We start from the raw sequence: 22,471 nt of genomic DNA, 5'->3' as shown, positions 1-22,471 counted from the left end.
CAAGAAGGCTATCTGCGCACCATTTCCCTGTCAAAACCTTCAAGAGACGTTTGGTCTGGGTGGAGGAAACCCTATAACAGCAATGTCATCTGCATATTCAAAGAATTTGTGGGCTGGGTCAGAGGCGTGACAATCGTTTGTGTACAGTGGGTACAGCACAGGAGGTTGGTGGCACCTTAATTGGGGAGGACGGGCTCGTGAAGCGGAGTCAGTGGAATGGTATCGAATACATCAAACATATGGTTTGATGCCATTCCATTTGCTCCGTTCCAGACATTATTATGAGCCGTCCTCCCCTCAGCAGCCTCCACTGGTGTACAGGATTGGTGAAAGTACGCAACCTTGCGGGGTTCCCATATTCACTGTTCTAGATGTGGAGATGGCGGAGTTAAACTTCACTTGTTGAGTGCGGTTCACAAGGAAACTATTAGTCCACTTGATCAGTAGAGATTTGACACCAAAATTCATCAGCTTATCCACCCCACCAGTAGGTAGAGTTGGATGGTATTGGACACGCTACTGAAGTCAATGAATACAATTTTCACTTGGCTATTTGCCTTCTCTAAGTCATCGTAGATGTTGTTCAGCATGACCAGTAACCATCATCAACACCCCTGGAGGCACGGTAGGTGAACTGGTTTGGATCTAGTTGGGATGAGACACCAGTGAGAAAATATTTTGAGAACAAAAATGCTAAACATTTCATAGATACATACTGTATGATACATACTGTATGTCAGGGCTACGTTGTTCTTTACCTTTGGCCTGATGTTTTTTTTTTTACAATCCGCAACTTTTTCCATAAGTCTGGAATTATCCCGCTTTCCAGTGACAGCTGGAACAGCTTCTGGAGCTGGTCTGCACATGTCCAGATTGCCTTGTTGCTGACTCCATCTGGACCATATGATTTTTTTGAGGAGCTTTTTTAATTCCTGAGTCACCCACGGTTTATTATTGGGAAGATGTTGTCTTTCTTTTTGGGAACAACGAGATCCTCCCAGAAACTGATGTACTGTACTCAGAGCCAGTATCCGCTGCCTCTTCCAGGTCGTTGGCGCTGTCCATCAGTCAGTGGACTGGAAACAGTCCTGGAGGGCTTCAGTAGCTTCAGGAGTTTCTTTTTTTTGGCCTTTTCTTGCTGCAGTCGCTGTTTGTAGACTGTGATGATCTGAACAATGTTATGATCTGAACTGGAGGTCGACCGATTATGATTTCTCAACGCCGATACCGATTATTGGAAGACAAACAAAGGCAGATACCGATTAATCGGACGATTTTTAAAATGTAGATATATTTATATACATTTTTGTAATAATGACAATTGCAACAATACTGAATGAACAATGAACACTTTTATTTTAACTAAATATACTACTTTTGGATGGGTGTTCTTAAGGTGATTCCACAGGTTGGTGGTATTGTTTGATTTAGCCGTTGCTGACCCCATGCTTACATCTTTATCACAAATAAGACACCTTGCATTCCCTGGTGCCAATTCCATGTCACAGTCCCACACTGGTGCTCTGCTTTTCTCTGCCATCTGTAAAACACACACAGCTCTGAAGTGACAATGATACTGAAGAGTCTGCTTAGGAGACACATACTCTCAACTGTTTGAATAAAAATAGAGTTTAAGTTGCCTGTGATGAATGTTGAAAACAAAAACTGTAATTTCTATATGCAGGAAATCCTATTTTAATAATGGACATGGTAAGAATTGACTACCAAAGTGTGAGGCATAATTCCCATGACACCTAGCAAAATCTGAAAAGTGGTTCCAACAGGCTTCACCTGGGATGTTACCATAACAGAGGTCCCAACAGGCTTCACCTGGGATGTTACCATAACAGAGGTCCAGACAGGCTTCACCTGGGATGTTACCATAACAGAGGTCCAGACAGGCTTCACCTGGGATGTTACCATAACAGAGGTCCAGACAGGCTTCACCTGGGATGTTACCATAACAGAGGTCCAGACAGGCTTCACCTGGGATGTTACCATAACAGTGGTCCAGACAGGCTTCACCTGGGATGTTACCATAACAGAGGTCCAGACAGGCTTCACCTGGGATGTTACCATAACAGAGGTCCAGACAGGCTTCACCTGGGATGTTACTATAACAGAGGTCCAGAGGCTTCACCTGGGATGTTACCATAACAGACAGGCTTCACCTGGGATGTTACCATAACAGAGGTCCAGACAGGCTTCACCTGGGATGTTACCATAACAGAGGTCCAGACAGGCTTCACCTGGGATGTTACCATAACAGAGGTCCAGACAGGCTTCACCTGGGATGTTACCATAACAGAGGTCCAGACAGGCTTCACCTGGGATGTTACCATAACAGAGGTCCAGACAGGCTTCACCTGGGATGTTACCATAACAGAGGTCCAGACAGGCTTCACCTGGGATGTTACCATAACAGAGGTCCAACAGGCTTCACCTGGGATGTTACCATAACAGAGGTCCAGACAGGCTTCACCTGGGATGTTACCATAACAGAGGTCCAGACAGGCTTCACCTGGGATGTTACCATAACAGAGGTCCAGACAGGCTTCACCTGGGATGTTACCATAACAGAGGTCCAGACAGGCTTCACCTGGGATGTTACCATAACAGAGGTCCAGACAGGCTTCACCTGGGATGTTACCATAACAGAGGTCCAGACAGGCTTCACCTGGGATGTTACCATAACAGAGGTCCAGACAGGCTTCACCTGGGATGTTACCATAACAGAGGTCCAACAGGCTTCACCTGGGATGTTACCATAACAGAGGTCCAGACAGGCTTCACCTGGGATGTTACCACCTAACAGAGGTCCAGACAGGCTTCACCTGGGATGTTACCATAACAGAGGTCCAGACAGGCTTCACCTGGGATGTTACCATAACAGAGGTCCAGACAGGATTCACCTTGGGATGTTACCATAACAGAGGTCCAGACAGGCTTCACCTGGGATGTTACCATAACAGAGGTCCAACAGGCTTCACCTGGGATGTTACCATAACAGAGGTCCAGACAGGCTTCACCTGGGATGTTACCATAACAGAGGTCCAGACAGGCTTCACCTGGGATGTTACCATAACAGAGGTCCAGACAGGCTTCACCTGGGATGTTACCATAACAGAGGTCCAGACAGGCTTCACCTGGGATGTTACCATAACAGAGGTCCAGACAGGCTTCACCTGGGATGTTACCATAACAGAGGTCCAGACAGGCTTCACCTGGGATGTTACCATAACAGAGGTCCAGACAGGCTTCACCTGGGATGTTACCATAACAGAGGTCCAACAGGCTTCATCTGGGATGTTACCATAACAGAGGTCCAGACAGGCTTCACCTGGGATGTTACCATAACAGAGGTCCAGACAGGCTTCACCTGGGATGTTACCATAACAGAGGTCCAGACAGGCTTCACCTGGGATGTTACCATAACAGAGGTCCAGACAGGCTTCACCTGGGATGTTACCATAACAGAGGTCCAGACAGGCTTCACCTGGGATGTTACCATAACAGAGGTCCAGACAGGCTTCACCTGGGATGTTACCATAACAGAGGTCCAACAGGCTTCACCTGGGATGTTACCATAACAGTGGTCCAGACAGGCTTCACCTGGGATGTTACCATAACAGAGGTCCAGACAGGCTTCACCTGGGATGTTACCATAACAGAGGTCCAGACAGGCTTCACCTGGGATGTTACCATAACAGAGGTCCAGACATGCTTCACCTGGGATGTTACCATAACAGAGGTCCAGACAGGCTTCACCTGGGATGTTACCATAACAGAGGTCCAGACAGGCTTCACCTGGGATGTTACCATAACAGAGGTCCAGACAGGCTTCACCTGGGATGTTACCATAACAGAGGTCCAGACAGGCTTCACCTGGGATGTTACCATAACAGAGGTCCAGACAGGCTTCACCTGGGATGTTACCATAACAGAGGTCCAGACAGGCTTCACCTGGGATGTTACCATAACAGAGGTCCAGACAGGCTTCACCTGGGATGTTACCATAACAGAGGTCCAGACAGGCTTCACCTGGGATGTTACCATAACAGAGGTCCAGACAGGCTTCACCTGGGATGTTACCATAACAGAGGTCCAGACAGGCTTCACCTGGGATGTTACCATAACAGAGGTCCAGACAGGCTTCACCTGGGATGTTACCATAACAGAGGTCCAGACCATAACAGAGTCCAGACAGGCTTCACCTGGGATGTTACCATAACAGAGGTCCAGACAGGCTTCACCTGGGATGTTACCATAACAGAGGTCCAGACAGGCTTCACCTGGGATGTTACCATAACAGAGGTCCAGACAGGCTTCACCTGGGATGTTACCATAACAGAGGTCCAGACAGGCTTCACCTGGGATGTTACCATAACAGAGGTCCAGACAGGCTTCACCTGGGATGTTACCATAACAGAGGTCCAGACAGGCTTCACCTGGGATGTTACCATAACAGAGGTCCAGACAGGCTTCACCTGGGATGTTACCATAACAGAGGTCCAGACATGCTTCACCTGGGATGTTACCATAACAGAGGTCCAGACAGGCTTCACCTGGGATGTTACCATAACAGAGGTCCAGACAGGCTTCACCTGGGATGTTACCATAACAGAGGTCCAGACAGGCTTCACCTGGGATGTTACCATAACAGAGGTCCAACAGGCTTCACCTGGGATGTTACCATAACAGAGGTCCAGACAGGCTTCACCTGGGATGTTACCATAACAGAGGTCCAGACAGGCTTCACCTTGGATGTTACCATAACAGAGGTCCAGACAGGCTTCACCTGGGATGTTACCATAACAGAGGTCCAGACAGGCTTCACCTTGGATGTTACCATAACAGAGGTCCAGACAGGCTTCACCTGGGATGTTACCATAACAGAGGTCCAGACAGGCTTCACCTGGGATGTTACCATAACAGAGGTCCAACAGGCTTCATCTGGGATGTTACCATAACAGAGGTCCAGACAGGCTTCACCTGGGATGTTACCATAACAGTGGTCCAGACAGGCTTCACCTGGGATGTTACCATAACAGATCCCAGACAGGCTTCACCTGGGATGTTACCATAACAGAGGTCCAGACAGGCTTCACCTGGGATGTTACCATAACAGAGGTCCAACAGGCTTCATCTGGGATGTTACCATAACAGAGGTCCAGACAGGCTTCACCTGGGATGTTACCATAACAGAGGTCCAGACAGGCTTCACCTGGGATGTTACCATAACAGAGGTCCAGACAGGGGTGAGGGGAAGGGGTGAGGACGGTAAGGACAGGGTGAGGGGAAGAGGTGAGGACAGGGTGAGGGGAAGAGGTGAGGACGGGGTGAGGGGAAGAGGTGAGGACGGGATGAGGGGACGGGGTGAGGACGGGGTGAAGGGAAGGGGTGAGGACGGGGTGAGGGGAAGGGGTGAGGACAGGGAAGGGAAGGGGTGAAGGGAAAGGGGTGAGGGGAAGGGGTGAGGGTGGGGGGAAGGGGTGAGGACGGGGTGAGGGGAAGGGGTGAGGACAGGGTAAGGACAGGGTGAGGGGAAGAGGTGAGGACGGGATGAGGGGAAGGGGTGAGGACGGGGTGAAGGGAAGGGGTGAGGACGGGGTGAGGGTAAGGGGTGAGGACGGGGTGAAGGGAAGGGGTGAGGACGGGGTGAGCATCGTGTGAGGGGAAGGGGTGAGAATCGTGTGAGGGGAAGGGGTGAGGACGGGGTGAGGGGAAGGGTGAGGGGAGGGAAGGGGTGAGGACGGGGTGAGGGGAAGGGGTGAGCATTGGGTGACGGGAAGGGGTGAGGGGAAGGGGTGAGGACGGGGTGAAGGGAAGGGGTGAGGACGGGGTGAGGGGAAGGGGTGAGAACAGGGTGAAGGGAAGGGGTGAGGATGGGGTGAAGGGAAGGGGTGAGGACGGGGTGAGGGGAAGGGGTGAGGACAGGGTGAGGGGAAGGGGTGAGCATTGGGTGACGGGAAGGGGTGAGGGGAATGGGTGAGGACGGGGTGAAGGGAAGGGGTGAGGGGAAGGGGTGAGGACAGGGTGAAGGGAAGGGGTGAGGATGGGGTGAGGGGAAGGGGTGAGGACGGGGTGAGGAGAATGGGTGAGGAGCGGGTAAGGACAGGGTGAGGGGAATGGGTGAGGACGTGGTGTGGGAATGGGTGAGGAGCGGGTAAGGACAGGGTGAGGAAGGGGTGAGCATTGGGTGACGGGAAGAGGTGAGGGGAATGGGTGAGGACGGGGTGTGGAGAATGGGTGAGGAGCGGGTAAGGACAGGGTGAGGGGAATGGGTGAGGACGTGGTGTGGGGAATGGGTGAGGAGCGGGTAAGGACAGGGTGAGGAAGGGGTGAGCATTGGGTGACGGGAAGGGGTGAGGGGAATGGGTGAGGAGCGGGTAAGGACAGGGTGAGGGGAACGGGTGAGGACGGGGTGTGGGGAATGTAAATGTAAATGATGGGAATGGGTGAGGAGCGGTTAAGGACAAGGTGAGGAGCGGGTAAGGACAGGGTGAGGGGAATGGGTGAGCATTGGGTGAAGGGAAGGGGTGAGGACAGGGTAAGGACAGGGTGAGGGGAATGGGTGAGGAGCGGGTAAGGACAGGGTGAGGGGAATGGGTGAGGAGCGGGTAAGGACAGGGTGAGGGGAATGGGTGAGGAGCGGTTAAGGACAGGGTGAGGGGAATGGGTGAGGAGCGGTTAAGGACAGGGTGAGGGGAATGGGTGAGGAGCGGTTAAGGACAGGGTGAGGGGAATGGGTGAGGAGCGGGTAAGGACAGGGTGAGGGAATGGGTGAGGAGCGGGTAAGGACAGGGTGAGGGGAATGGGTGAGGAGCGGGTAAGGACAGGGTGAGGGGAATGGGTGAGGAGCGGGTGAGGGGAATGGGTGAGCATTGGGTGAAGGGAAGGGGTGAGGGGAATGGGTGAGGACAGGGTGAGGGGAATGGGTGAGGAGCGGGTAAGGACAGGGTGAGGGGAATGGGTGAGGAGCGGTTAAGGACAAGGTGAGGAGCGGGTAAGGACAGGGTGAGGGGAATGGGTGAGCATTGGGTGAAGGGAAGGGGTGAGGGGAATGGGTGACGACAGGGTGAGGAGCGGGTAAGGACAGGGTGAGGGGAATGGGTGAGGAGCGGTTAAGGACAGAGTGAGGGGAATGGGTGTGGAGCGGTTAAGGACAGGGTGAGGGGAATGGGTGAGGAGCGGTTAAGGACAGGGTGAGGGGAATGGGTGAGGAGCGATTAAGGACAGGGTGAGGAGCGGGTAAGGACAGGGTGAGGGGAATGGGTGAGGAGCGGGTAAGGACAGGGTGAGGGGAATGGGTAAGGACAGGGTGCGGGGAATGGGTGAGGAGCGGGTAAGGACAGGGTGAGGGGAATGGGTGAGGAGCGGTTAAGGACAGGGTGAGGAGAATGGGTGAGGAGCGGTTAAGGACAGGGTGAGGGGAATGGGTGAGGAGCGGTTAAGGACAGGGTGAGGGGAATGGGTGAGGACAGGGTAAGGACAGGGTGAGGGGAATGGGTGAGGAGCGGGTAAGGACAGGGTGAGGAGCGGGTAAGGACAGGGTGAGGGGAATGGGTGAGGAGCGGGTAAGGACAGGGTGAGGGGAATGGGTGAGGAGCGGTTAAGGACAAGGACAGGGGGTGAGGGGAATGGGTGAGGACAGGGTAAGGACAGGGTGAGGGAATGGGTGAGGAGCGGTTAAGGACAGGGGGAATGGGGAATGGGTGAGGAGCGGTTAAGGACAGGGTGAGGGGAATGGGTGAGGAGCGGGTAAGGACAGGGTGAGGGGAATGGGTGAGGAGCGGGTAAGGACAGGGTGAGGGGAATGGGTGAGGAGCGGGTAAGGTGAGAGGCTTGATGTGTTTACTGACCGTGCCACGATGTCTGGGCTATCTGTAGTGTCTGTCTGTACTTCACCTGCGCTGCTCTGTCTCCCTGACAGAACACACACACACTCACACACCCACGCACACACACACGCGCACACGCACACTGAGAGGGGATGAATAGGGCCCAGCAGTAACACATGGAGCGACGCCCCGTAGAGTGTGTGTCAGAAGAGGAGTGATTTAGGAGGTTATGCCTGGACCACTGCTGTGACACCTGCCTTAAGAATCTAACTATCTCACACACACACACACCTCCTGTTACCATTCTGCTACTGCCTCTGACCCATAACCCCTGACCCTCAACCCCCAGCCCCTGCCTGTGTCAGAGGAGACCCTGTTTTACAATCCGCCATGTTGCTGTAGCCGTAGGGACACAGCATATGGCAGTAGAGGAGTGTGGAATGTGTTGAGGGCTTGAGTAAGTGTGTGTGTGTGTGTGTGTGTGTGTGTGTGTGTGTGTGTGTGTGTGTGTGTGTGTGTGTGTGTGTGTGTGTGTGTGTGTGTGTGTGTGTGTGTGTGTGTGTGTGTGTCTGTGTGTGTGCGTGTGCGTGTGCGTGTGTGTGTGTGTGTGTGTGTGTGCCGTTCCCCTCCCCAGTGCTGTGTTACCGTTCTCCCCCTGGTGACGTTAGTAAACCACGAGTCACTACACTGAGGCCTCAGCTTTGTAAATAAAACCTTAACATGTCATTTAATGTCACCTTCCATAAGGATGACTATTAGTCACATTCACTATGTGTGGGACTGGGACTACAGCATTAGAGCAGAGCATTTCCATGTAAAAGGACCTATGAGCACAAACCTGAAGTTTATAGGAGCATATCAAAATGGGGTCAAATGAATGCTAAGAGTTTATATTTTCCGGGAAATGAAGGCATTCATGTTTTTTCAACTGTTTTTCATCCTTAAAAATGAGGAATTAGCAAAGGGTTTGATTTCTGGTCACAGAGACAGAAAAGATAACAGAGGTTTTACCAAATCGGTGACAAAACAATCCGTAACAGAATGACAGCAATTGAATTGGCCACAACGGGAAATCATAGTAGTCACAAACCACAATTGTCACAAACCACAGTTGCAGTAGATCACAGTGCAGTACAGTAGAGCACAGCAGAGTAGAGTACAGTAGATCACAGCACAATAGAGTAGAGCACAGTAGAGCACAGTAGAGCACAGAAGAGTACAGTAGAGTACAGTAGAGTAAAGTAAGACACAGCACAGTACAGTAGAGTAGAGCACAGTAGATCACAGAAGAGTACAGTAGAGCACAGTAGAGTACAGCAGAGTACAGTAGATCACAGCACAGTACAGTACAGTAGAGCACAGTGGAGTACAGCACAGTAGAGTACAGTAGATCACAGCACAGTACAGTAGAGTACAGCACAGTAGAGTACAGTAGAGTACAGCACAGTACAGTAGAGTACAGTAGAGCACAGCACAGTACAGTAGAGAACAGTAGAGCACAGCACAGTAGAACACAGCACAGTAGAGTACAGTAGAGTACAGCACAGTAGAGTACAGTACAGCACAGCACAGTACAGTACAGTACAGGAGAGTACAGCACAGTACAGTAGAGTACAGTAGAGCACAGCACAGTACAGTACAGTAGAGCACAGTAGAGCACAGTAGAGTGAAGTAGAGTACAGCACAGTACAGTAGAGTACAGTAGAGCACAGCACAGTACAGTTCTGTACAGTACAGTAGAGCACAGTACAGTACAGTAGAGCACACTAGAGCACAGCACAGCACAGTACAGTACAGTAGAGCACAGCACAGCACAGTACAGTAGTGTACAGTAGAGTACAACAGAGCACAGTAGAGTTCAGTAGAGTATAGCACAGTAGATTACAGTAGAGCACAGCACAGTACAGTACAGTAGAGTACAGTGGAGCACAGTAGAGTACAGTAGAGCACAGTACAGTAGGGCACAGTACAGTAGGGCACAGTAGAGTACAGTAGAGTATAGTAGAGCACAGAAGAGTACAGTAGATCACAGCACAGTACAGTAGAGTACAGAAGAGTACAGTAGAGCACAGAAGAGTACAGTAGATCACAGCACAGTACAGTAGAGTACAGTAGCGTACAGTACAGTATAGCACAGTAGAGTACAGTAGAGTATAGTAGAGCACAGCACAGTACAGTAGAGCACAGTACAGTAGAGCACAGTAGAGTACAGTACAGTACAGTACAGAATAGTACAGTAGATCACAGCACAGTACAGTATAGCACAGGAGAGTACAGTACAGTATAGCACAGTAGAGTACAGTACAGTATAGCACAGTAGAGTACAGTACAGTATAGCACAGTAGAGTACAGTAGAGTATAGCACAGTAGAGTACAGTACAGTAGAGCACAGTAGAGTACAGTACAGTAGAGCACAGTAGGGTACAGTACAGTAGAGCACAGTAGAGTACAGTACAGTAGAGCACAGTAGAGTACAGTACAGTAGAGCACAGTAGGGTACAGTACAGTAGGGTACAGTACAGTAGAGCACAGTAGGGTACAGTACAGTAGAGCACATTAGGGTACAGTACAGTAGAGCACAGTAGGGTACAGTACAGTGGAGCACATTAGGTTACAGTACAGTAGAGCACAGTAGGGTACATACAGTACAGTGGAGCACATGAGGGTAGAGCACAGTAGAGTACAGTACAGTATATCACAGTAGGGTACAGTACAGAAACGTTTTTAAAAAAGTGTATAGTTTAGTACAGTAGAGTTGAGTGTAGTACAGTTAAATGTAGGGGTGAGTGGGGTAAGTTGAGCATTTAGCATCACTCCTTCAAGGGAAATATATAATTTTTTATAAAAAGATCTACATGTTTTTGGGGCTGGGCTTTATATCTAATTAATTTGATGAATTCAAATGTATGTTTTTACCACGATATTCTAAATGCCTGTATCGCAACAATCTAGTTTTTTAAAATATTTTTTATTTTTATGAGCGTTTATGTCCACTTGTTCTCATGTTGTCTTTGGTCTCGTCTCCTTCTGCTATAACTGTGCAACTTCCCATTTACACACACACCAAGCCCCTCCCCAACACACCAGCCCCTCTCCCACACACCACACCCCTCCCCCACACACCACGCCCCTCTCCCACACACCACGCCCCTCTCCCACACACCACACCCCTCCCCCACACACCAAGCCCCTCCCCCACACACCACACCACTCCCCCCACACCAAGCCCCTCCCCCACACACCACGCCCCTCCCCCACACACCACACCCTCCCCCACACACCACGCCCCCCCACACTCCACACACCACACACCAAGCCCCTCCCCCCACACAAATCCCCTCCCACACACACAAATCCCCTCCCACACACCACGCCCCCCCCACCACACCCTCCCCCACACACCAAGCCCCTCCCCCACACACCAAGCCCCTCCCCCACACAAATCCCCTCCCACACACACACAAATCCCCTCCCACACACAGCATGCCCCTCCCCACACACCATGCCCCTCCCCCCCCACCCCACCCCTCCCACCCACACAATGCCCATCCCCACAGACACAACGCCCCTCCCCCACATGCCATGCCCCTCCCCCACACACCAGGCTCCTCCCCCTGCCACTCACAACAACAAAGATGAGCGATCACTTCTTCCTCTCTGACAAACGGTTTCAACTCGCTATTTGTATTTGATGTTTGGTCCAACAGAATCGGTCATATGGAGACTGAAACACATTGAGACATTATTTTACTGTACTAGAGGAGAAGTTAACCTCTCTAACAAAACCCTTTTATGTTTAAATTCCTCAAATGTGCAAAGAGCAGACAGTACTAATGGGAGTATCAATGAACATTGACTCTGGAAAAGGAATGCTAAGGTTGTCGCGCGTGGCATTGTGGTACCAAGTACTGCTAGCAGCATTTTAGCCGAAGACTGTTATACTAGCTGTCTAGTCTGTGTTTCACAAATTTGCAATAAGCATAAAGCACAATCATATATAGAATTGTCACTCATTCTCATTCTGAGAAATAAGGCAGGCCACTTGATTTCAACATCTGAACAAAGTGGACATGCTTACAGTTGGAGACGAACAGAAGGGTGTGTTCATAACCTTTCAACTGTACTACCCTGTTAGCTAGCAAACAGATCCAATTTGCCTAAACTTGAAATATAAAGATTAGATGGCTACTCACTAGCATGCGAGCTTGTGCTTGAGAGATTGTTTGAGATCTGGGTTAATTGGGGCGGCAGTGTAGCCTAGTGGTTAGAGCGTTGTCTAGTAACCAGAAGGTTGCAAGTTCAAATCCCCGAGCTGACAAGGTACAAATATGTCGTTCTGCCCCTGAACAGGCAGTTAACCCACTGTTCCTAGGCCGTCATTGAAAATAAGAATTTGTTCTTAACTGACTTGCCTAGTTAAATAAAGGAAGAAGAATTGTCTATAGCTTAATGCCTGCCAGAAGTGAAGGTTCTGGTTTTTCATTTTGTATTATTATTCAACCTTTATTTAACTAGGCAAGTCAGATTAAAAACTAGGTTCAATTTGTAACAAAAAGGGCATTTTCATAGACAGACTTGAAAGCCAGATCAGTGGTTATTGCCACAAAGCAGGTCAAACTATTTTGATAAAATAATTAAATGAGTGGGTCTTATGGTTGTGGAAGGTTTTTTATTCAGCCTAGATATAACTTCACAAGACCTGAAATCATTAGATTATTGCTGACTGTTTGAAATGCAGTGGATTTTTAACTTTAACTGTACAACAAAGCTTATTTAGAGAAAACATTTTTTTTTTTAATCGAGAGAGTATATATTATGAATCGACCATAAGTTAGAAAAATAGAGATGATTTTTTTCATCACCCAGCCTTACATGTATTTCAGTATCCTTAGTGTAACGGTCGTTGTATGAAGGTGTGGACCAAAGTGCAGCGTGGTAAGTGTTCATGTTATTTTTTATTTAAACCGAACACAAAACAAAATAACAAAGAGAATGAACGAAAATGAAACAGTCCTGTCAGGTGCAGAAACACAAAACAGAAAACAACTACCCACAAGACACTGGTGGGAAAAGGCTACCTAAGTAGACAGCTGCCTCTGATTGAGAACCACACCTGGCCAAACACACAGAAATAGAAAACATAGAACACAAAAACATAGAATGCCCGCCCCGACTCACGCCTTGACCAAACCAAAATAGAGACATAAAAAGGACCTCTAAGGTCAGGGCGTGACACTTAGGAATAATCAGAGTTAATGTAAACATTAGAATTTTAAAAACATAGCTTGTCCAACAAAAGTGGTCTCTTGAAACAACCTGTCCCAGGTATGGGGTAAGTTGTGCCACGGGACAGAGTAAATTGAGCCTCCCACAAATTTCTGTACTGATTGAAATATTACCAATACCTTTTTAAAACCATATTTGCCATTATTCCCAAACAGAATTTAACACAATCACAATCATTTTTTTGTTTTTTAAAACATTTTTTAAACGCAAAAAACACTTTTAAAAATAGTTTTAACACAGGCCAGGCCTCCCATTACCTCCCATTCCAGCAATAATACCTTGCATTACACCTGGGAAGAAAACTTACATTGGCTCAACTTGCCATTGGCTCAGTTTACCCCATGGCCATTGGCTCAGCTTACCCCATGGCCATTGGCTCAGTTTACCCCATGGCCATTGGCTCAACTTGCCATTGGCTCAGCTTACCCCATGGCCATTGGCTCAACTTGCCTTTCCAAGGCAAACATTTAGACTATTAGCCTACACAGCTACAAGGATTCACTTTCATGCTAGGTTTAGGACCTCATATTGTAGCTTATAGAGACCCCAACTGATGTATAGAAAACTCTTAAAAGTATCTACTTTGGTTTAGATACAAGCATCATACATCTGGACCTAACTTGCTTACCACTTTTTCCATGTGGTTTCTTCCTTCACAGACTCCATGAAATGGTGACCTCTTCCTAATCATTTGGTCAAATGATACATGTTGTGTATGGTTTCCTAGAAATAAGGGTGGCTCAACTTACCCCACTCTCTCCTACTCTATTCCACTCTGTACTGAACTAAATTCTACTCTACTTTTCTTTACTGTACTGAACCCTACTTTACTATACTGTACGTAATTCTACTCTACTCTGCTCTAATGCTCTGCTGTACTCTACTCTGCTCTACTCTGAGGCTGTGCTCTACTCTACTCTGCTCTGATGCTCTACTCTGCTCTGATTCTCTACTCTACTCTGCTCTGATGCTCTACTCTGCTCTGATGCTCTGCTCTACTCTGCTGCTCTACTCTACTCTGCTCTGCTCTGATGCTCTGCTCTACTCTGTTCTACTGTACTCTACTCTGATGCTGTGCTCTGCTCTGCTCCACTCTGCTCTACTCTGCTCTACTCTGCTCTGATGCTCCACTCTGCTCTACTCTGCTCTGATGATCTGTTATGCCCTACTCTACTCTGATGCTCTACTCTACTCTGTTCTGATGCTCTGCTCTACTCTGTTCTACTTTACTCTGCTCTGATGCTCTACTCTACTCTACTCTGCTCTGATACTCTGCTCTACTCTCCTCTCCTCTGTTCTACTCTAATGCTCTGCTATACTCTACTCTTCTCTACTCTGATGCTGTGCTCTACTCTACTCTGCTCTGCTCTGTTGCTCTACTCTACTCTGCTCTGCTCTGATTCTCTACTCTACTCTGCTCTGATGCTCTACTCTACTCTGCTCTGCTCTGATGCTCTACTCTGCTCTGATGCTCTGCTCTACTCTATTCTACTGTACTCTACTCTGATGCAGTGCAAGCTCTCCTCTGCTCTGATGCTCAACTCTGCTCTACTCTGCTCTGATGCTCTGTTCTGCTCTACTCTACTCTGGTGCTCTACTCTACTCTGCTCTGATGCTCTACTCTACTCTACTCTGCTCTGATGCTCTGCTCTACTCTGTTCTGCTCTACTCTACTCTGATGCTCTACTCTACTCTGCTCTGATGCTCTACTCTCTTCTGTTCTGCTCTACTCTACTCTACTTTGATGCTCTACTCTACTCTGCTCTGATGCTCTACTCTCTTCTGTTCTGCTCTACTCTACTCTACTCTACTCTGGTGCTCTACTCTACTCTGCTCTGATGCTCTACTCTACTCTACTCTGCTCTGATGCTCTGCTCTACTCTGTTCTGCTCTACTCTACTCTGATGCTCTACTCTACTCTGCTCTGATGCTCTGCTCTACTCTGTTCTGCTCTACTCTACTCTGATGCTCTACTCTGCTCTGATGCTCTACTCTCTTCTGTTCTGCTCTACAGATTTGGTGCCCTCTGGACCAACCGAATTTGGTGTTGTTTGGGGGCGGAGCTCATTAGGATAATAGCCTGAGTGTAGAATAAAACCTAAGTATGCAAAGGAGGATAGTACATGTGTTGACCTTTGTGTACCTATTCAGGACACATCACCATGAAGAGAATGATATTAATGATTCTGCATTTCTACATAGTACAGAGCAATATCCCATGATGTCATTCTGTTATCATCATTCTCAGCATATATGTGTATGGTTTGTTAAACTTTACAATCAATGTTTTCTGCTCCCATTTTGAAGTGAGAAAATGAGTCTTAGAGACTCAGCGTCACTCTGTTACGTGGAATTGCCCAGTAGTCAAACTCAGAACAGTGCCTGTAGTGTTTGGCTGGTTTGACTGTTTTATAAAGACTGAGGACAGGGGTGTGGAAATGGGCCATCCTCTGTGTGTGTGTGCGTGTGTGTGTGTGTGTGTGTGTGTGTGTGTGTGTGTGTGTGTGTGTGTGTGTGTGTGTGTGTGTGTGTGTGTGTGTGCGTGCGTGTGTGTGTGTGCGTGCGTGTGTGTGCCCTAGCTGAGGCTGTTGTTCTAACTGACCTATTTCTGCCCAGTCTTAAAGAGGACATTTCCCTTCCTCTCACTGGTGCTGGTCATCAACACTATCCCTCCGTTGGGGCTGCACACATGCCTGCACAAATATACCACATACATGCCCAACTCTACTGTACGTTGAATGATGCATAATAAGTCCAAATAACTACTATCTCTCTGCCTGTCCCATTTCTTCTCTCTCTCTGTTTGTCCCATTTATTCTCTCTCTCTGCCTGTCCCATTTCTCCACTCTCTCTGCCTGTCCCATTTCTTCTCTCTCTCTGCATGTCCCATTTATTCTCTCTCTGCCTGTCCCATTTCTCCACTCTCTCTGCCTGTCCCATTTCTTCTCTCCCTCTCTGCCTGTCCCATTTCTTCTCTCTCTCTGCCTGTCCCATTTCTCTGCGCTCTCTGCCTGTCCCATTTCTTCTCTCTCTCTGCCTGTCCCGTTTCCCCTCTCTCTCTGCCTGTCCCATTTCTCCTCTCTATGCCTGTCCCATTTCTCACCTCTCTCTACCTGTCACATTTCTCCTCTCTCTGCCTGTCCCGTTTCTCCTCTCTCTCTCTGCCTGTCCCATTTCTCCTCTCTCTGCCTGTCCCGTTTCTCCCTCTCTCTCTCTCTGCCTGTCCCATTTCTCATCTCTCTCTGCCTGTCCCATTTCTCCGCTCTCTATGCCTGTCCCATTTCTCCTCTCTCTCTGCCTGTCCCATTTCTCCGCTCTCTCTACCTGTCCCATTTCTCCTCTCTCTCTGACTGTCCCATTTCTCCGCTCTCTCTGCCTGTCCAATTTCTCCTCTCTCTCTGCCTGTCCCATTTCTCCGCTCTCTCTGCCTGTCCCATTTCTCCTCTCTCTCTGCCTGTCCCATTTCTTTCTCTCTCTCTGCCTGTCCCATTTCTCCTCTCTGCCTGTCCCATTTCTCTCTGCCTGTCCCATTTCTCCGCTCTCTCTGCCTGTCCCATTTCTCCTCTCTCTGCCTGTCCCATTTCTCCCTCTCTGCCTGTCCCATTTCTCCTCTCTCTCTGCCTGTCCCATTTCTCCGCTCTCTCTGCCTGTCCAATTTCTCCTCTCTCTCTGCCTGTCCCATTTCTCCGCTCTCTCTGCCTGTCCCATTTCTCCTCTCTCTCTGCCTGTCCCATTTCTCCGCTCTCTCTGCCTGTCCCATTTCTCCTCTCTCTCTGCCTGTCCCATTTCTCCACTCTCTCTGCCTGTCCCATTTCTTCTCTCTCTCTGCCTGTCCCATTTCTTCTCTCTCTCTGCATGTCCCATTTCTTCTCTCTCTCTGCCTGTCCCATTTCTCCACTCTCTCTGCCTGTCCCATTTCTTCTCTCCCTCTCTGCCTGTCCCATTTCTTCTCTCTCTCTGCCTGTCCCATTTCTCTGCGCTCTCTGCCTGTCCCATTTCTTCTCTCTCTCTGCCTGTCCCGTTTCTCCTCTCTCTCTGCCTGTCCCATTTCTCCTCTCTATGCCTGTCCCATTTCTCACCTCTCTCTGCCTGTCACATTTCTCCTCTCTCTGCCTGTCCCGCCTGTCCCATTTCTTTCTCCTCCTGTCCCATTTCTCTCTGCCTGTCCCATTTCTCCGCTCTCTATGCCTGTCCCATTTCTCCTCTCTCTCTGCCTGTCCCATTTCTCTGCGCTCTCTGCCTGTCCCATTTCTTCTCTCTCTCTGCCTGTCCCGTTTCTCCTCTCTCTCTGCCTGTCCCATTTCTCCTCTCTATGCCTGTCCCATTTCTCACCTCTCTCTACCTGTCACATTTCTCCTCTCTCTGCCTGTCCCGTTTCTCCTCTCTCTCTCTGCCTGTCCCATTTCTCCGCTCTCTATGCCTGTCCCATTTCTCCTCTCTCTCTGACTGTCCCATTTCTCCGCTCTCTCTACCTGTCCCATTTCTCCTCTCTCTCTGCCTGTCCCATTTCTCCGCTCTCTCTGCCTGTCCAATTTCTCCTCTCTCTCTGCCTGTCCCATTTCTCCGCTCTCTCTGCCTGTCCCATTGCTTCTTTCTTTCTCTCTCTCGCTCTCTTTCTGTCTTGAGGGAGATACAGGGAACTGTGGACTATTGGCTGTTGGCTGATCTTTCTCTGTGAATCCATCTGTCCCTACGACACATCAGAAATCTGTCGCTTCAATCTTTATGCCCCTGTATAGTCATGGAAACGGCCATATGGCCACCAATGGCCAATGTTCCCACACAGGAACGCAAAGACAGGCTGGCACTAAATCACGCGGGCCCAGGATCTGTATCTACCCCTCTCTGTGTGTGGGTACAGAAGGATTCACCACCGCATCCCAGAGACAGGCATTCACCTCTCTACAATAGCCTTGAGAAGAGAAGAATAGGATGGAATGGGGTTTATGGCTGGTGTTTGTATGTGTTGGGGGGATACTCTGTCCCTCGTCCTACATCCCCCCTCTGCCTCGTCTTTCCAACACATAGATTTATCAGACCTGAAACTGTGGTGGGTCCGTGAGATGAACAAAGAAAGAGGCTGAGACAAAGAAATATGGAGATGAAAAAATCGGAGACAGACGGACACAGAAAAATACAGACGAATACAGACGGACACAGACGGATACAGACAAATACAGACAAATATAGACAAATACAGACAAATATAGACAAATACAGACGAATACAGCCAAATACAGATGAATACAGCCAAATACAGCCAAATACAGACGAATACAGACGGACACAGACAGATACAGACAAATACAGACAAATACAGATGAATACAGCCAAATACAGACGAATAGAGACAAATACAGATGGATACCAACGGATACAGCCAAATACAGCCAAATACAGCCAAATACAGACGAATACAGACGGACACAGACGGATACAGACGAATACAGCCAAATACAGACGAATACAGACAAATACAGACGGAGACAGACAAACACACACAAATACAGATGAATACAGACAAATACAGACAAATACAGACGGAGACAGACAAACACACACAAATACAGATGAATACAGACAAATACAGACAAATACAGATGGATACCAACGGATACAGACAGATACAGACAAGTGTAGACTGATACAGACAGAGACGGGCGGATACAGACTGATGCAGACAGAGACAGAGAGACAGAGACAGAATGAGACAGACAGACAGAGACAGACAGAGACAGACAGACAGAGACAGACAGAGACAGACAGAGACAGACAGACAGAGACAGAATGAGACAGACAGACAGAGACAGACAGACAGACAGACAGACAGACAGACAGACAGACAGACAGAGACAGACAGACAGAGACAGAGACAGAGACAGACAGACAGAGACAGAATGAGACAGACAGAGACAGACAGAGACAGACAGAGACAGACAGACAGAGACAGACAGAGACTGAGATAGACAGAGAGAAACAAAGACAGAGACAGACAGAGACAGACAGAGACAGACAGAGCGTATGGGAATCACATTCCAACAGGTTTTAGACATTATGCTAATAGACTTAGTTGCCTCCAGGCACCTCATCCCCCTCTTTCCTCTTGTTAATGTTCCCTTCTTCTTGTTGTTTAATTCTGTCTTTCTGGGTGGTTGGAGGCAGAGGTCTGGAAGCGTATTGAGGGATTCAAAGTGGCATTGCTCTGGATTGTATCAATGACCCGCTGTGTGGGTCGGTGGGCGGCGGGATGTCCTGGATTCTCTCAGTGACCCGGCTAAAGTGGAGGATGTGGGAAAAGGTTATTGCATCCTCTGTGGATGTGGCAAGAAGATGATCCATGCCAGTGTGTGTGTGTGAGAGAGAGAGGTTGGCATATTTACCCTGTCTCAGTTTTATAGCTTTCCACAAAGAGCCAGCTGTGGCTATGGAGCCTGCAGAGCAGAGAGACTGTGTCTATAGAGCCCACAGAGTTGAGAGACTGTGGCTATAGAGCCCACAGAGTTGAGAGACTGTGGCTATAGAGCCCACAGAGTTGAGAGACTGTGGCTATAGAGCCTGCAGAACAGAGAGACTGTGTCTATAGAGCCTGCAGAGCTGAGAGACTGTGTCTATAAAGCCCACAGAGTTGAGAGACTGTGGCTATAGAGCCTGCAGAGCAGAGAGACTGTGTCTATAGAGCCTGCAGAGCTGAGAGACTGTGGCTATAGAGCCTGCAGAACAGAGAGACTGTGTCTATAGAGCCTGCAGAGCTGAGAGACTGTGGCTATAGAGCCTGCAGAGCTGAGAGACTGTGGCTATAAAGCCCACAGAGTTGAGAGACTGTGTCTATAGAGCCTTCAGAGCTGAGAGACTGTGTCTATAGAGCCTGCAGAGTTGAGAGACTGTGTCTATAGAGCCTGCAGAGCTGAGAGACTGTGTCTATAGAGCCTGCAGAACAGAGAGACTGTGTCTATAGAGCCTGCAGAGCTGAGAGACTGTGGCTATAGAGCCTGCAGAGCTGAGAGACTGTGGCTATAGAGCCTGCAGAGCTGAGAGACTGTGTCTATAGAGCCTGCAGAGCTGAGAGACTGTGGCTATAAAGCCCACAGAGTTGAGAGACTGTGGCTATAGAGCCTGCAGAACAGAGAGACTGTGTCTATAGAGCCTGCAGAGCTGAGAGACTGTGTCTATAAAGCCCACAGAGTTGAGAGACTGTGGCTATAGAGCCTGCAGAGCAGAGAGACTGTGTCTATAGAGCCTGCAGAGCTGAGAGACTGTGGCTATAGAGCCTGCAGAGCAGAGAGACTGTGTCTATAGAGCCTGCAGATTTGAGAGACTGTGGCTATAGAGCCTTCAGAGCAGAGAGACTGTGGCTATAGAGCCTGCAGAGAAGAGAGACTGTGTCTATAGAGCCTTCAGAGCAGAGAGACTGTGGCTATAGAGTCTGCAGAGCAGAGAGACCGTGGCTATAGAGCCTGCAGAGCAGAGAGACTGTGGCTATAGAGCCTGCAGAGCAGCGAGACTGTGGCTATAAAGCCTGCAGAGTTGAGAGACTGTGGCTATAGAGCCTGCAGAGCAGAGAGACTGTGTCTATAGAGCCTGCAGAGCTGAGAGACTGTGTCTATAGAGTCTGCAGAGCAGAGAGACTGTGGCTATAAAGCCTGCAGAGTTGAGAGACTGTGGCCATAGAGCCTGCAGAGCAGAGAGACTGTGTCTATAGAGCCTGTGTCTATAATATTCTAAAAGCCAGGAATTCCATGAGAGCCTTGACAACATTTATTGTCTAACAGTTTTATCAATGCAGAAAACAGCTATGTACTCACACTCACCCTCTCCATTCACCCTCAAACCAAAATCCTCCCCCCCCCACACCCCCTCTCTCCTCACCTAGGGGTGATGTTAGGATCTCAGCGGTCCTGCGACTCGCCACATATTCAAATGAGCCTTTGATGAGATTGAATGAATTCATATTTTCTTCATCCTCTGGAGTGAGGGATGAGGGAGGCAGTGCTGGGGGTACGTGACTGCTAATGGCAGCCACCTCTGTTGAAATGCAACCTGCTTGTAACACAGATGAGACTTAGAAAGTGAGGCAGTGTGTGTTAGCTGTACAGAGGCAGTGTGTTTTACCTGTACAGAGGCAGTGTGTGTTAGCTGGACAGAGGCAGTGTGTGTTAGCTGGACAGAGGCAGTGTGTGTTAGCTGGACAGAGGCAGTGTGTTAGCTGGACAGAGGCAGTTTGTGTTAGCTGGACAGAGGCAGTGTGTTAGCTGGACAGAGGCAGTGTGTTAGCTGTACAGAGGCAGTGTGTGTGAGCTGTACAGAGGCAGTGTGTTAGCTGGACAGAGGCAGTTTGTGTTAGCTGGACAGAGGCAGTGTGTTAGCTGGACAGAGGCAGTGTGTTAGCTGGACAGAGGCAGTGTGTGTTAGCTGGACAGAGGCAGTGTGTTAGCTGGACAGAGGCAGTGTGTGTTAGCTGGACAGAGGCAGTGTGTTAGCTGGACAGAGGCAGTGTGTTAGCTGGACAGAGGCAGTGTGTGTTAGCTGTACAGAGGCAGTGTGTTAGCTGGACAGAGGCAGTGTGTTAGCTGGACAGAGGCAGTGTGTTAGCTGTACAGAGGCAGTGTGTTTTAGCTGTACAGAGGCAGTGTGTTAGCTGGACAGAGGCAGTGTGTGTTAGCTGGACAGAGGCAGTGTGTGTTAGCTGGACAGAGGCAGTGTGTTAGCTGGACAGAGGCAGTGTGTTAGCTGGACAGAGGCCGTGTGTGTTAGCTGGACAGAGGCAGTGTGTTAGCTGGACAGAGGCCGTGTGTGTTAGCTGTACAGAGGCAGTGTGTTAGCTGTACAGAGGCAGTGTGTGTTAGCTGTACAGAGGCAGTGTGTGTTAGCTGGACAGAGGCAGTGTGTTAGCTGTACAGAGGCAGTGTGTGTTAGCTGTACAGAGGCAGTGTGTGTGAGCTGGACAGAGGCAGTGTGTGTTAGCTGGACAGAGGCAGTGTGTTTTACCTGTACAGAGGCAGTATGTGTTAGCTGTACAGAGGCAGTGTGTTTTACCTGTACAGGGGCAGGCAGTGTGTGTTAGCTGGACAGAGGCAGTGTGTTTAGCTGGACAGAGGCAGTGTGTTAGCTGGACAGAGGCAGTGTGTGTTAGCTGGACAGAGGCAGTGTGTTAGCTGGACAGAGGCAGTGTGTGTTAGCTGGACAGAGGCAGTGTGTTAGCTGGACAGAGGCTGTGTTATCTGGACAGAGGCAGTGTGTGTTAGCTGGACAGAGGCAGTGTGTTAGCTGGACAGAGACAGTGTGTTAGCTGGACAGAGGCAGTGTGTTAGCTGGACAGAGGCAGTGTGTTGGACAGAGGCAGTGCT

At 49.1% G+C, this 22,471-nt stretch overlaps 1 protein-coding gene across 1 annotated transcript in view; it reads left to right on the top strand.

The window, feature by feature from the left end:
- LOC115121626 (ephrin type-A receptor 3-like) overlaps nt 1–22,471 on the top strand; it is a 150,469-nt gene that overhangs the window by 70,153 nt on the left and 57,845 nt on the right. The gene's annotated exons all lie outside the window — the stretch shown is intronic.

Source organism: Oncorhynchus nerka, linkage group LG3 (genome assembly GCF_034236695.1).
Source record: "Oncorhynchus nerka isolate Pitt River linkage group LG3, Oner_Uvic_2.0, whole genome shotgun sequence".
NCBI classification, from domain to species: domain Eukaryota; kingdom Metazoa; phylum Chordata; class Actinopteri; order Salmoniformes; family Salmonidae; genus Oncorhynchus; species Oncorhynchus nerka.
The sequence above is the reverse complement of the archived record's forward strand: the minus strand, read 5'-3'. Positions and strand labels throughout refer to the sequence as shown.